General features: G+C 35.7%; 1 pseudogene; it reads left to right on the forward strand.

Annotated features, from left to right (window-relative positions):
• The first annotated feature begins 987 nt into the window (after window positions 1-987).
• Window positions 988-5,481, forward strand: LOC138328856 (piggyBac transposable element-derived protein 4-like; annotated as a pseudogene).
• The last annotated feature ends 11,604 nt before the right edge of the window (window positions 5,482-17,085 follow it).

Genomic DNA, 17,085 nt, shown 5'->3' on the forward strand with positions numbered 1-17,085 from the left:
TAAATTTTTTAAAAGTCTTTTCATTTAATTGGATCTTATAATTTGCAACATTTTCAGGTAGCTATAGCTCGTTCAATATTTTAGAATTTGAAAGACAAAAAAATTCTTACGAATTGAATGCTGTAGAAATATACTAACTAGGCCTTATTTAAGTTATTCCTTGTCAGTGTGATTGCATGATTTTTCCACATTTTAATGAAGTCTGATGCATAATTATTATAAGTAATACTTGTAGTTTTAAAAATTTAATTGATCCTATCATCTCCCCTTCTACACTTGTAAAGAAATATTTTAATTAATACCATACCTTAATCTTAATTTCAACTTTCATGTTTAATGTCATGTTGTATGTATATACCTACGTGCAATATATCATAATAAGAATACATAATAATTCAGACTTATAAGCCTAATTAGCACAAGCTACCTGATAGTGGTGTCCCGATTAATCAAGTTCATTGAGTATCATTGGTTTGGGGTGTTTGACCAATCAATCAAGTAAGAGATCTATAATCAAGTTTCGTCAGAATTGTCCAACATAATGATAAACGAAACTGTATAATTAGCCGATCAATAAAACACGCAAGAAATGTCGTAAAAAACTTGTCGTAATCATTCGCTTGTGTGTTTTCGCTCATATCATTTCAAATATCAAGTGTCAAAACGAATTGAAGAGCACATATTTCATGCATATAAAGTAAATTAAGTAATGTATTATTTATGTATATTTTATCCAGTTTAGAAAAAATGAGAAGAACTATCAATATTATATTAATTAATACCAGTATATATAATATACGTCACACAGGAAGAAGTCTTTATAAGTAGAGAAGTTATCCACTAAGGGACAACCATATACAGTCAAACCTGCTCTAACGACTGCCTGTATATAACGACCGCCTCGGGGTCTTTAACGACCGGTTTTGAGACTCCCATGCATTTTTACTATATAATGGCACTGTGCATAACGACTACATTGACCATCAGCATACAGAGAGTAGGATGACTTTCGCCGATTGTTAGTGTAATATGCTTCAGTGATATATAGCACTATAATACCATTTTTGTGTCGCTTGCAACACAAGTGCAACACAGAATCCGTGGGATAGCTTAAGTAAGTATTGTTCGATTTCAACCAAATTTGTTTATTGTTTAATACTGGTCAGAAAATATTTGCGAGAGTTACGGGACTTTAAAATCGTCAAAACAGATAAATCCATGGTTTCCGCTCGATATCCATGAGATCTTGGATTGGTTAGATACTGGTGAAAATCCGTCAATAATCACAGATAAATAACTTGTTTCCGCTCGATAAAATTAGTATTTATTTTTCGATTTCAACCAAATTTGAGTACATGCACAGTATTATATAAAGAAGCTGAATTAACTACGGTTATCGCTAAAATGTCTCTGTTCCTATTGCTATATCATATGTTCTCTGATATTCAAACTATGTCAAATTATCAATCTACGTCAATATTGTATTTCTTCTTGAACTTATAAATATTGAAATTATATCATAAACTATCCCATATATATATTATATGTTCTTTGTATATTACCTAGCTGCTTGTAATTGAAATTGTAGAGTTGTGCATCTGAGATATTTTCAATGTAAATCGATTAACCCTGGCTACACCTCGGCATAGCCAAAAGTGTCAGTTTGGCCAGAGATTTATATACTATTTAAATCTCTGGTTTGGCTATTTCCATATAAACGACATCGCTTCTAAAACTAAGCATTAGATACCACTCATATCAAAAAGCCATTTGTAGCATTTTTAAAAATGAGTATTTAAAAATTGTACAAGTTTTATATTGTTAAAAAAAACTGCAATAATGATTTTAACCCTAGTCATGCTGTGACCGACTAAAGTCGGTTCTTCGGTGTCGTGCGGATACCGACTTTAGTCGGTCTGTGTACTGTACGGCCACTTCGTATTTTGTAATATGAATAGTTCTAAAATAAAACTTATTTCAAAGTTAATTTCGATACTGGCCATTCAATAAATATGTCAGCTTTATGTGTGTAAAATATGTAAACCCAAGGATTTATAAGTCATATACGTCCTTGTAAAAACGAACAAGAATTGAGATTGACCAGACGGTCGTGGGTCCGGTGTCGGGATTTCGCTATGGCGGACGGGAATTTCTTGCTCCGAAATGTTTTGCCGGAAAATCGCGATCTGTTTGAGGAGATATTTCTTAATGAGGACAGCGATGATGCTGAGTTTGAGGGATGGGACGGTGATGATTTTGATGTAGTAGAGGAACACCGGAATGTGTTTGAAGATGACAGCTGGGTGCAAGGCGGTCTACCCCCGTCTGGACAGACTTTCATTGGAAACGCTGGCGTTACAAATCCTCCGGAGGAAGGAGAGACGTTGTCTCATTTGGACATTTTTCAGAGGTTTTTCACCGAAGATGTCATTGGTATGATGGTACTGGAGACCAACAGATATGCAGCCTCCTACTTGGATAACAGGACCCTGTCACAACACTCCAGGTTGAAGAAGTGGGTACCTACAACTGTTGGTGAGATGAAGGCATTCTTGGGGATGGTGATAGCTATGGGGCTTGTCAGACAGACCGATATTCAGGAATATTGGACCACTAACGAGGTAACCAGTACGCCATTTTTTGGGACTGTTATGTCTAGAGATAGGTTTATGAATGTTATGAGTTTTTTCATCTATGTGACAACAATACTGCTGTGCAGCGAGGCCTTGATGGTTATTCCCCTTTACAGAAGTTAGGTCGACCCTACACAGATATTTTGAAGAGTTTTGAAAACTGTTACAACCCTGGAAGGAACATTGCTATTGATGAAGGTATGATACCGTGGCGAGGGAAGTTGAACTTTCGTGTATATAGCCCTGATAAGCCAATCAAGTATGGACTCAAGATGTACATGCTGTGTGATTCTGCGAATTGATACTGTAGTCGGCTTGAGTTATATACTGGTCGCGAGGGAGTACAGCTGGACTGTAGTGGGAATGGTTCGACTTACGACGTAGTGATGCGGTTGATGGAGCCATATTTGAACAAGGGACATCACCTATATACTGACAACTACTACAGTAGCCCTCAGCTATTCTATGATTTGTTTATGAACGCCACACTGGCTTGTGGAACTTTGAGGAGCAACAGGAGAGGAGTTCCAAAGGCAATGAAGGAGGCGCATCCGGCAAAAGGAGAGATATCCGTGTTCAATAATGGAACTCTGGTCGCCCTTAAGTATGCTGACAAGAAGGATGTGTCCTTTCTTACTACAATTCATGAAGGTATGTTTGTGTTGCATGGAGTATCAACATATTACATGTATACATGTACATAATTTCAAGTATAATCTACAGTACAGTATGTTGCTGGATGTGTTATTTTTTAAAATTTGATTTCACAGAAGAAATTTATATACCAGTACATTGTAATAACAACTGAGAACTAGACTCATTTTTTATAAATGTTAAAAACTTACAATATTTTTACCCTGTGCAATTACATGGGTAAGTATTTTTAATTTTAGTTTTAAATTTTGAGTTCTAATTAAAAAAAAAAACCCAGAAAATTCAGATTACTATTTCATTATTACAGGTGTAATGGTTGATACAGGAAAGCGTGACCATGATGGAAACAGAATTGTCCGGCCTGACTGTGTCTTGAGCTACAACAAGTACATGGGAGCAGTAGACAGGTAAGTTAAATAGCCAGACTAAATTGAATTCTTACAGATAAAACACTATTGATAGATTGATAATATGAGAACCATTGAAATTTAATCTGTTGAAAAAGATTTGTTTACATTGTAAAAACTGCATCACTGATGCTAGTTTTTTTTATTGATTTAACATGCCAGGTACTGACGACTGACTGGTGGTTTTTCTCTGGTTACTCTGACTTTCCTCAAACAACAAAACTGGCACGTCATTATATGACCTTGGCTGTTAATAGGGCGTTAAACCAATGAAAAAAAGTCCTATTAACTTGATGCTAGGAGATTTGCATGTCAGCAAATGAGTTTATTTTGCATGTCATATTTCAAAGCATTTTTTTTTTTGAAAAGTTTAAAATCAAAACATCACTCTAAATAAAGGACATTGCTTTAACAGGTGTGACCAGATGGTATCCTACAATGGATTCGACAGACGGACATTGAAATGGTGGAAGAAGGTCTTCTTTCATATCCTTGGCATTGCAGTCCTGAATTCTTATATAATCTACAAAGAAATGAGTCAGCACCCAGTTCTTCAAAGGGCATTCAGGTAATGAAATACAAGTAAAAACACATAACGTCAGTTGATGAAGCAGATGTATTATTGGAAAGAAAACATATCTGTCTTAATTAACTTAAGACAGAATTAACTTAAGACAGAATAGATTAGAAAAAAATGGGTTTTGAAGGTGCATTTTACTGTTAGATATTAATAAAAAAAATCAGGAATCAGGAACTTTGATCATGTACAAAAAGAAAGTATTCAATGGGAGCATAACAATTTTGACATCAAAGGCGTTTTGTGTGAAATCATGAAAATTTACATTCCAATAATCTATTTATTTTACATTTTCAGGAGAGAAGTTGTCCGCCAACTTGTAATGGAGGCTGATGTGACAGGACCAGAGTCTAGAGGTAGGAAGAAGGGAGACAACCTTCAGCGCCTGTCAGCGAGACATTTCATAGGGCACCTTCCACCAACGGGAACCAAATCAGCAGCCAGGAGGAGATGTGTTGTCTGTGGGCCTGGTGAGATGGAGTTGTATAGAGCACAACATCAGGGACTTCCTGCTCCAAGACGTCTTGGAAGGGAAACCACTTTCCAGTGTAAACAGTGTTGTGTTCCATTGTGTGTTGAGCCTTGTTTCGAACTATATCACACTAAAGCAGAGTTTGTGTTGGCTTACAAAAGACTAAGACTTACCACCCAACCTGGACAAGAAGAGTAGACTTTGAATCGATAAATTCAAAATTGTTTATATGATGACATGTTGTGCCAGGCTATGTATATATTTGACAATTACTTAAAACATGATTCATTGAATAAGTTGCGATGTAATTATAATTGATGTCGACCAGGAAATGTACCAGTCTAAATTTTGGAGGAATATTGCATGTAAAGTGAATTGACTATATTGAGTTAAAGAGAGTTATTTCATGCCAAACAACTAGTCAGTCTGATGCATTGAAATAGAAATTAATTCAATAAACATGTTACTATTTTTCACTTTTTTTTAGACAATGCACATGTTTCAAGACCTTAACTCTTCCACTTTGTTAAAAATCCTTTGAATCAGATTATCTCCCTTGATCGATTTCTTATGACAAGTGTACATTTGCCATGATATGACGTTTTTTTTCCTCTTTTTAATTAAAAAATGAATGTAAATAAAATAAATTGATAAAAGATATGGATGAGTTTAATTTTAAAATATGATTGTTTGCTGAAAATTTGACTTTAATATTAATACAAAATATTCATGATTGAAGTTTTATCGTTGTTATGTTGTTGTTTTTGTATTTCCTGTAAGGTGAGAAAATCGCCTTGAATTTGCTCAGGAGGTTTCCCAAAGTTAGACAGCATATTTGAAAATATTTTTGGACCAAAAAAAATTTTTTTTTTTTTTAAATCAACAATTCAGCCCTAGACGTCAGTAGAATATCAAACAATACAGCATGACAATCGGTCGAATCGGTTGTTCCGAATAAACGAAAACGGGCCTGGAGTATCGATGATGACCGTAACCAATGGGGACAACCTACGTCATCGGAAGTGATATCGGGCACACAAAAACAATGAAAAAACGCCCGCTTCAAGATGAAAAATCGGCTGAAATTATGACATAAAAGCAATGCATTTTCTAAACCTATCGCGCGTCAAAGACAGTGTATTGTTAGAGACTCTGTGAAACTATAAGATATCGTCAAACTAGCTCAGATAATGCAAACACCTCGACACAATATTTTTTGACAGCAGGGATATCGGTCACATTTTATTCAATAAAACGTAACAAGTTGTAAAAAAATAAATTTTGCTGCCACAAAACCGTCCCGTTTACTAATATGTAATATATGACTATTGAAAGAAAATATTTCATTCATTATATCTTCTAGTGGAGAAACATAGACGATGCTTAATTAGAAATTATGAAAGTGATATCGGTCACACTTAGAATTTTAGGGGTAACGGTCACATCCAAAATTACGAAAACTGAATAATACAGCATTGTACATGTAGTCGTTATTTACGCATTCATGCAACTCCAGTGGAAAAGTGCCAATACACTTTTATTGAATTAGAGACTCTGTGAAACTATTAGAAATCGTCAAACTAGCTCAAATAATGCAAACACCTCGACACAATATTTTTCGACAGCAGGGATATCGGTCACATTTTTTCACAAACACGTTATAAGTTGTAAATAAACAAATTTTGCTGTCACAAAACTGTCCCGTTTACTAAAGTGTAATATATGAATGTTGAAAGAAAATATTTCAATCGTTATATCTGCTAGTGGAGAAACATAGACGGTGCTTTATTAGAAAATTATAAAAGGGATATTGGTCACACTTAGAACTTTAGGGGTAACGGTCGCATCCAAAGTAACTACTAAAACTGAATATAACAGCATTGTACATGTAGTCGTTATTTAAGCAGCATGCGACTCCAGTGGATACGCCGCAAAAAATACCTTTATTGAATTTATCTGATCTTGAAAGACGACTTTTAACCCACTATCAGCAAATGGTTGGCGAGCAATTGAAATCGCCTTTCGTCCATTGCTCGTCATCCGTTCGTTTTTTGTTTCGACAGCGTGGCTATCGGTCACAATTTATTCACTCAAAATATGTCAGGTGTAAATTTCGTAACTTTATTGTTATTTACTGATATAAATTACCTTATATTTCAAGTAGTAACTATAGTTCATTTTATCCGCTTCAAAAGTGACGTACCTGTATAATTGGCGTTTTGTTGTTTTTGAAAAGAATGTCGTTCACATGGTAACGGTCAAATCCAAAGTTTTTGAAATGGTTTGTCGCTTCGTAAAGATTGCTGAAATATTGCAGTTTTATTTTCCTTATCTAATCATTCAAGAGGAAATACTACCGAGATACATGAAACATCATTAACTATTATCGTAACTATTTTTTGCTGAATACTTTGGTTATTCGTACACTGTATATTGTTTTGTTTCTGTCTATACATGTATTTGTACATACCCATTTGTTCTTGCATTGCCTTTGCGTGGAATGCTTGCTGAAGCAAAGTGGAACTGGGGAAACCCTTACCAAGACAAATTACATCTCCATGTAGTACCATTGTACTATTTTGAAGTACGTTTCTGTGTTAAAGTAATTATAATTTAAAAACTTCGCAGTGACAATATATAAGAAACTACATAAAACTTAAAGATGTAAAGGCATCCGATGTAAACAAAAGGAAAACCACACTGATCTATAAGCAACAGAGATACGTGAATACATGATAGACAGGATCACTGAGGGTTTTTAGCTGATAGCGTTTGTACAATTCTTCATGACAGTTCACTGATAGTTTCTCCAAAGATTTTCAACTCAATAATTTGCTTTATACAAATAAACACACAATAACGATTGAAAAGGTAAATAGAATATATCTTAACAACAATATCACAAATGATCATACGCAAACAAATTATAAAAAAGCAAATCAGTCGATAACAAGAGGCCCAGGAAATATCGTGACGTCTACCATTGGATTTGCAAATAAGTCAATTTGATATGTGGGTCCAATATCTTTAGCGCTTCATGTTGAATTAGCCGATGTCCAGTTGGCATTCATGCTCTCCTAATTTTCAACTGGACGCATTTTCATTTGATAACAATTGTATGATAACATTTAAAGATATTTGCATATCTAAGGAAAAAAGCAATATCGTCAAGGACGAAACAACTATAGTTTATGTGATCGATGGCACACAAATTATGACGTTACATGAAAATAGGCGGATAGCAGATCATGCACCCCTGAATGTCAAATGCACTTGGTAAGTATTAATAGTGGGGTTGCAGTGAAAAAGTAAATATATCTACATGTATATGAATGCTATTAAGCACTGTGGTAGTCAAAAATTTCCAAGATAGCCAAATATTCATTATTTTGTAATATTATCTGTCCCAAAAATGAGCATTAATAAATACAACCCTATGACATAAATGAATATCAAAATATCTATATCAAACAAGATATTTGATAATTGTATGTCTACATGGCAACGAACTTCAAGTTGTCGACTACCGCGCTTTAATTGGTGCATTATGCACAACTATGGTAAAGAGAGAGATAGTACTTAAAAAATTCCAGAAAGGTCCATTAAGTACATAAAATATGGGTAATAACTCCTATATGAAAACCAAAGATGACTACCAGTTGGCCATTGTGTCAATGGATCGGTCCCAAAATGAAATATGCATAACTATGCTCACATGTGGAATTTGAACCATAGCAGCAAGTTCCATTATTAGAATCAAGAAATATGACTTTCTAAACATGGAATTTAAAATAGATCCTTAATACTCTCTGGCAAATACATGTATTTGTATCGAAATAAATATTGTTTTCTTGTTTCACATCTCGATTTCTGATTGATCCCGAAATATTTTATACATAACTGGATCTACATATGAAACCCCTCCAGGACTTTCAGAGAAATAACAGAAACAAAAGACGGATGGATGACAATGGGGGAAAGGTTTTTTTTATAGCTCGCCAACCATTTGCTGATAATCGGTTAAAAAGTCATCTTTCAAGATCAGATAAATTCAATAAAAGTGTATTGGCGCTTTTCCACTGGAGTTGCATGAATGCGTAAATAACGACTACATTGTACAATGCTGTATTATTCAGTTTTCGTAATTTTGGATGTGACCGTTACCCCTAAAATTCTAAGTGTGACCGATATCACTTTCATAATTTCTAATTAAGCACCGTCTATGTTTCTCCACTAGAAGATATAATGAATGAAATATTTTCTTTCTATAGTCATATATTACATATTAGTAAACGGGACGGTTTTGTGGCAGCAAAATTTATTTTTTTACAACTTGTTACGTTTTATTGAATAAATATGTGACCGATATCCCTGCTGTCAAAAAATATTGTGTCGAGGTGTTTGCATTATCTGAGCTAGTTTGACGATATCTTATACGTTTCACAGAATCTCTAACAATACACTGTCTTTGACGCGCGATAGGTTTAGAAAATGCATTGCTTTTATGTCATAATTTCAGCCGATTTTCATCTTGAAGCGGGCGTTTTTTCATTGTTTTTGTGTGCCCGATATCACTTCCGATGACGTAGGTTGTCCCCATTCCCGTATCAGGTATAAAATGATCCCCGTAAACTGTATGGAAAGAATTAGCTTTAACTCTAATATTTAGTTAAAAACAATAAAAAAACTGTATTACTCGAACTAATTCAATACATTTAATAGCAGATATTGTTAGAATGTTAGTTATACTAATGATACGGTAAAGTAATATAGTAAACAGAAATAACGTATCTCGTTTAAATTTGGTAACGTACCTGTCATATTTTGGTAACGGAGACTGTACTTTTGTACGTTTCAACCTTAATTTGAGTGAACTTGGTTTCATTTGCTACAATTTGTTTTTACAGACTAGATATGGTCAGAAAATGTAAGATTTAGGGTTGTTTGTGCAATCAAGTAATCGACGGTGACTGATACGTTTTTTCTCAGGTGAAGAAGGCGAGGACAATACAAAGAATTATTCTTACAGATAAGGACGTTTTCTTTGATGCATTTTGACGAATTTATGAAATAGAAAACATAATATCCTTTCCAGATTTCTACAGTCATATATAAGTATGGATGTAACATATACGTTACTGTTTTAAAGTAGGATTTTAATGTCCTATAGAGTAATTTGTGATTTAAACCAATACAAAATTTCTGACATGGTATCTGGATGCAGATAAAGGCACTTTTGATAATAAGAAAAATATAGAAACCACAATAACATTGTACTATTTAATTTACTATGAAACAATACGAACACACTTATGAATCAATACAAACCAATATTCACAAATGAACATTTCATAACTGCAATTGGATAAAGACAAGTTGCGTTTTGAGACGGACAAATGGCTTTGAATGGAAAGAAAAGTCCAACAAAGCAAAAATTCTTGAATAAGGTTTAAGGATCAAGCTTTTCTTCCCTGCTCCACGGCTGTTGTAAGCGATATTAGTTCGGCTGTTGTTACATTATTTGTGTGTGTGTATTGACTTTTATATAGTGTCCAAAGGCAAGGTGAAACTCGCTAGTTTAACTAATGTGCCTTGGCAATAAAGAAGATCTGTCTAGTATACTTAATTTGCTATTACCAAACGGGTTAAAATACACTTGGAGTATTCAAAGGGTCCAAAAACCTGCGTTATTTCCAAAATAAAGATGCTCACCACATGAGTGAGGCGGGGTTCCGTTTTTCATTCGAAATGACACTAGGGTTGTAAATCTAGTCTCTTCTAATCTCTAAGCCCATCAGCGTCTTGTTTTATATCATTATATGACCTTATATTCCTGTTAATATCGGTGGAGCCCTGCACATTTTTATGGATTCCATACTTTAGGCTAAGTAGCTAGCGTCAAATCTGTGACTGGGTGGTCTACTTATGTATTTTCACGAAAATTAATGTTCAACTAAGTCATGTTGTCATGCTCAAGAAAGAAAGGGGAGAAAAAGGGTTTGAAGCCCGATTTGTTCAAAAGGTTGTAACAAATGTAGCTATTAGATTAAATCATGATCTTAATCAATTCAAGTTTATAAATTGTCGTTAAACTGTAGGCCTAATTTCACAGTGATTAACCCATAACCATCTGTGAAGTATAAATTTATGTTAAAATGTGGCCTTGTTCACGAAAAAGTATACTCGTGGCCTTTTGTGTACTTTCTACGCAAAGAGGACCGACTAAAATTTTGTAGTAGGTTGAATAAATGTACATGCACTCAATGATTTATCTTCGTAATGTAAAATAAATCAGCGATGCCGCATAGCGATATTATCCGAAACATATATATACAGAAATTGGAAACTCCTTCTTTGCCTTTGTTGATAGGCAGAGGGACCTCCGGTTTATAGGCATTTTCCATTGGCTATCTACTTTTAGGTGTATTCTTTAAAACATTATATCTCTGCGTCAATACAAAGTTAAACATTATATTATGGTTTGCTATGACCAAATGACCCAATTATTACGAATTAATTAATGTGACGCTGTTCACAAACATATATACATAGAGCTCTATGTTTCTGATGATAGATAAAGAAAATAACTTATATGAATCTAACATCCAAAATCAACTAATCTACAAAACTCTCAGGACAATTTACAAAAATGTGAGAAGCTCTGGATCCAATGGAGGAAATGACGCTGTTTCCACAAACTTAGCATCGTCATTTTGATTTTCTAAACCTACCAGCCAGCAAGGTGAAAAACACGCACAAAAGAAAAATCACAATGTTTTGCTAAGGAATTATCATTATCTATTTTTTTTTTTTTTTTGATTTTTTTTTGGGGGGGGGGGGGGGGGGGGGGGGAGGGGGGGTTCAAATTGGATGCTGTTTTTATACATTTTTTTTTTTTTACAAAAACAACAGTTGTTTTATTTCAACTGGTCAAATTAAGAAATAATTTTCTTTTTATAGATTTTATATCTATGGAAATAGTAGGAAACGTAACTTACCCTGTTACATGCCTCTTTTATTGCCCATTTCGGAAAAAAATGTTTGTGTTTGTTTGTTTTTTTTTCACTCAAGAGACTTAAAACCAACCAGCACGTGGACGCAAAACAGAAAAAAAACACAACAACAATGGTCTTATGGCACAGTACTGTAGATTGACACTCTAAACTATGTTAGCACAAGAAATGAATGGATTTCAAAACTTAAGATCTTATTTAATTTTTGGTTTATATATCGTTCAAATAATTAATTATTCTTTACGTTTTTAGATCAGTCGATCTTTCCTTTCGGGGCGTAAAGGGGTTTTCCCACGTCTAAAAAAGTGGTGGGTACCAGCGAACGGATATATGTAGATTTGACCAATCAAAAAAAATCATCATTGCGTTACACCGCTACCGTACCTAGTTGAGCGGAGCGCACAGCCTGGGCGGAGGAGTAGAGAACTACCGGGATAGGGAACCTGTCTATACTATTCTGTAGGTGCATTTTTTTATAGGAGGTTACCTCCCTTATCACCCACAGGTGCCGCTTTTGTAACATTACTATTTATTTCTTTTATTGTCTGTCCTTTTTTCCCAAACACTTTTGCAATCATTATCTAAAAGTACCATTCTCTTGAGCACTAATATCATTAAGAAATATAAATAGGAGTTGGTGCTTCGGGAGAGTTAAATTTAAGAAGTTTAGTTTTATGTGGACGTCACTTACAGTTTAAATCACATTGATAACCAATCATATGGACTTATTGTTTGTACAGAAAGGAATTACCTCCGAAAATCACGATAGGAATAAAGATAGGTACCCTAACCTCCTCTTAATTCTTATCTCTAACAGGTGAGATAGAGAGTAACGCTTGCTGAGTCTTTGTAGCTTGCTACAAAAAAACTGCATTTTAGAAGTTTGTTTTGCCTTTTAACCTTAACCCCTCTCTATTTCATTATTACATGTTATGTTTTAATTATCTTATTCCTGTTTTTCCATGATGAATGAATTACAAAGTTTTTTTTGTGTTTCGTAATCAAACGGATCACCTAAAATCAACATGGATGTCCTGGTTCGTGAGCTGGAAATAACAGGTTTACACTATGGTCCATCCTCGTCTATTGGTAATTTAAAATTAACTGATTTTATATCTTCATTAATCAATCATGGAGATGGCCAATCAAATCTTGTAATTGACATCCACCTCTTGTCATAGTAAACGTTCAGTAATTGTAGGCCTACTCCCTTACCAGTTACTTCTGCTTTGGAATCTTAGTGACGTTATCAGGCCTATATTTGATTATAGATTAGCCATACACATGAAAATGAGTTTCTACTAGTTTCAGAATATCTTTTTATTGACAGGTCAAAATATAAAACTTCATAACAGTGAAATTCCTCTACTAGATCTATAACTAAGTTTACTGAACTCATTTAGGCTGAAAGGCATGGCATGACAAAGTTTACATTTTTGGACTGAAACATTTTGGCTGAAAGCTGCATCAAAGGGAAGCTTGTCTTGGCATTGTATAGATGCCTCTCTTGATCTAGCATGGCACGTATGTAGATAGTACAGTCAAAACCAGTCTATAACAGACCACTGGAAGGGGAGACCGAAAATACTGTCACCTATAGACAGGTTGCCCCTTTGATTAACGAAAAGGTTGGGGACTATTTCATGTCAAACCAGCGAAGTCAGTAAATAAAACACAAAGTATATTTATGCAAAACCAACTTGCTATAGGATATTTATTATATAATTACATGCATTATTTAAGAAACATATTGGTGTCAATATATTTCCGTTGCTTTGTGTTACGTTTTTATTTTTTAATGTTAGGATGGCGGCTCTCAAATGCAAGCGGAAAATTTCGCATAAATATACAAAATCAACTCGGTTTCATACACACCTGTGTAGAAAGATTTTTTTCAGCTAGGAAGAAAAATAATCTCCTTATTACTGAAATTGACATTGTCTGGAACTTATATAATGCAAGATTATTTTTTTTTTTTTACGTGAAAATGTGAAGAGTGTTATATTTTGGAACATCGACTTTGTCGCCGCCAAGTAGTATGTATTGTTTTCCCGTGGGGTGTAAACAGTTTAGGACGGATTGAATCCTTGGGGACTGAAAGATCAATATGGGAGGGCATTATTTTTCTCACATATATAACGCGTTCCACTAACTATTTAACAATCACAATGCAAGGTACACTTAATCACACTCGGTTGCATTTCTGCCATGTATTGGGACCGTAGTTTTTTATAAACACATCGATGTATACCCGGCTTACACGTCGGTGCGAATTAATCCGACTGAATCCCAAAATCATGAAGAAATCGAAACGTAAATTTTTTAGGCCTATTTGAAAATAGGTTTTAAGTACAGACCATTTCTTAGTAGTATTACATTGCTAATTATCGACATTGAATAACGGAACACATTAAATTAAAACGGCATTGTTTTATGTTGCCTACCGTATAAATCCTAGTTATTGGTATCAAAATCTCACTTTATTACGTGAGCTTTTCATTGCCACAAGGCACGCTTGCGACCAAAAAAACATATTTTCAGTCTTGGATAGGCTTAAACGGTCGGTTATTAATTTCTTAAATACTTTCCATCATGTCAAGTGGCCTTGCAGATAATATTAGTACATCAAATGTTACGACGCTAGGTTAATGAAAACCATACAGTTCCTGTATAAACAAATCAAAAGCTCGGGCTTCCAGTAAATGGCTGCCAATTTGACTACTAATGAGAGTTAATTACCGTAAGTTAGGTCAAAGGGACGCTACTACCACACACCCACTGTACTCGAATCTCGAAAAAAGTCGAGATGCTCAGCGGACCGGTCGTCTATACAATTTTGTACATGGGGTATAGGTTACAGGGTACTGCAGTACAGGGTGACGTACTGACGAGTACAGGGTAACGGGGTGTCAGTTCGATACCAGGTGTTCAGCAACACAGGGCGACGTGTTACTTGAACAATGAGACAAGGTTTGCCAAAGCACTCGGTGCCGCGGTAAAAGGGTGACTCGGTATTGTAGTCACAGGTGTCTCGGTATAGGTGTCGTGATAATGTGTACTTTGTACACGAGGAACTGACTGTCATAGTGAAGCAGCCTCTTTACTTAGACCTGTGGTATTGAAGATACAGGGTGCTCAAGGTGATTCAGTTGTTGTATTTACCAGGTGTAAATGAATCGGATCATGGTTGTTAACATGTGATTATGAGTCAAGTAGACTAGCCATTTATTTGTATATATTGTTGGCAGTATTTAGTTTGTTGTGTTTAACAAGTGCCTGGGTCCAAGATAGAACTTGGTAACGGACCGTACTACAGTTGTAGTTGCAGTACAGAGTAGCAACAGGCATAGTCGGTCACGCGACCGTTACAGAAATTGGTGGCAGCGTTGTGGGATCCAGTCACTGTTATTAATATATACTTGCGCAGTGTTAGGGTTTGATAGTTTGCAGTGTTCTAGTTTTATTATAGTTTTATTGTGTCTATTGGTTCATTCAGTATATCATGATGTCTGATATTAATCTGACAAAGGAGATTGCAGAGTTAGATGCTAGGTTAGAGGCATTGAGGGAAAACAGCATTAGGTTTATGTCGCAATCAACTCCAGTGTCTAGTAAACAGGGAAAAGGTAGCAGTCCTCAGGATTCTGGATTCACTAGTACACGGTCTTCTGTAAAGGGTGATGGATACCAACATGTGAGCAGTACTAGGGACCGGCGGCCATCTGTGAGGTTTGATGATGACCCTGTTATCACAGGTGGTCATGATGAGGTTAGACTAGAGTCACAGAGGACAAGACGCGATGACAGCGAGAGAAGATATACCAGTATATCTGACACCCTACCGGATGTATACAGTGTCAGCGACAATGTTACAACGCGGATGAAGAAAGCTAGAGATCTAGACCGCAGGATGGATTTACAAGATGAGGCTGTCTGTGTGAAGCAGAGACCCTTGACTAACTACACGAAGCCTGTGACATATGAAGAGACAGTATCCTGGCTGGAATCACGGATGTATGATTTGTAATAGTTAATAGGCAATGCGGGACTCATTGAATCGGAGGCATGGGTAATGAAGCGAATGATTGTAATGTAAGATATTTTGATTAGAGTTATTCCCCTTGATTTCCGGAAGTTTATAATGATTCTTTAATTAATTAATGACTAATCAATGTGCAGGTCTGGAATATTGTAAATAGTTTCTAATTTTACAGTTACATGTAGGAAAGATATATTAGCAAAATAAAAGTTGATTACTGTTGAAATAAATAAGTATTTAATTATTGAAATTCTGTATACCAGGAATAATTTACTGATTCTAAGTTAAGTAGTTCAGCATGATCGTCAATGGGGAGCACGTTGTAAGAGGCGAATCTCTGCTTCGGCAAGATTCTGTCGGTGACCAAGCTGAATAAGTTTGGGCCCAGCTGAGTAAGTTGGGGTTCCACTGTTGCTACCACTATGGGGTATAGGTTACAGAGTACTGCAGTACAGGGTGACGTACTAACGAGTACAGGGTAACGGGGTGTCAGTTCGATACCAGGTGTTCAGGAACACAAAGCGACGTGTTGCTTGAACAATGAGACAAGGTTTGCCAAAGCACTCGGTGCCGCGGTAAAAGGGTGACTCGGTATTGTAGTCACATGTGTCTCGGTATAGGTGTCGTGATACTGTGTACTTTGTACACGAGGAACTGACTGTCATAGTGAAGCAGCCTCTTTACTTAGACCTGTGGTATTGAAGATACAGGGTGCTCAAGGTGATTCAGTTGTTGTATTTACCAGGTGTAAATGAATCGGATCATGGTTGTTAGCATGTGATTATGAGTCAAGTAGACTAGCCATTTATTTGTATATATTGTTGGCAGTATTTAGTTTGTTGTGTTTAACAGTGCCTGGGTCCAAGATAGAACTTGGTAACGGACCGTACTACAGTTGTAGTTGCAGTACAGAGTAGCAACAGGCATAGTCGGTCACGCGACCGTTACAAAACCATTGACAACGTAATAACATAATTTTGCTTTAAAATGCTATTGAAGCTCATTGCTCTTCATTAAGGACATATACAAACCCAACAAACAAAATCACATGAAGTATTTGCATTTTCCAGGCCTAGTTTGATGCGATGGCCAACAAAGCAATGCGTCGGCCTGTGTGGTTTTCTCTGAGAAAGATGATACAAAGAAGACATTTTAATGGGGAATTCAATACATTAGTTTTGTGCCCATCCCAAAATAGTGACATCTCTGTCAACAAGGTCCGCGGGAGACCAGCTATGACCAGATATCTAGCATCACCCGTTGGCTGCCAACAATTACACACTTCTGAAG

This window comes from Argopecten irradians, chromosome 1 (assembly GCF_041381155.1).
Source record: "Argopecten irradians isolate NY chromosome 1, Ai_NY, whole genome shotgun sequence".
Lineage (NCBI taxonomy): Eukaryota > Metazoa > Mollusca > Bivalvia > Pectinida > Pectinidae > Argopecten > Argopecten irradians.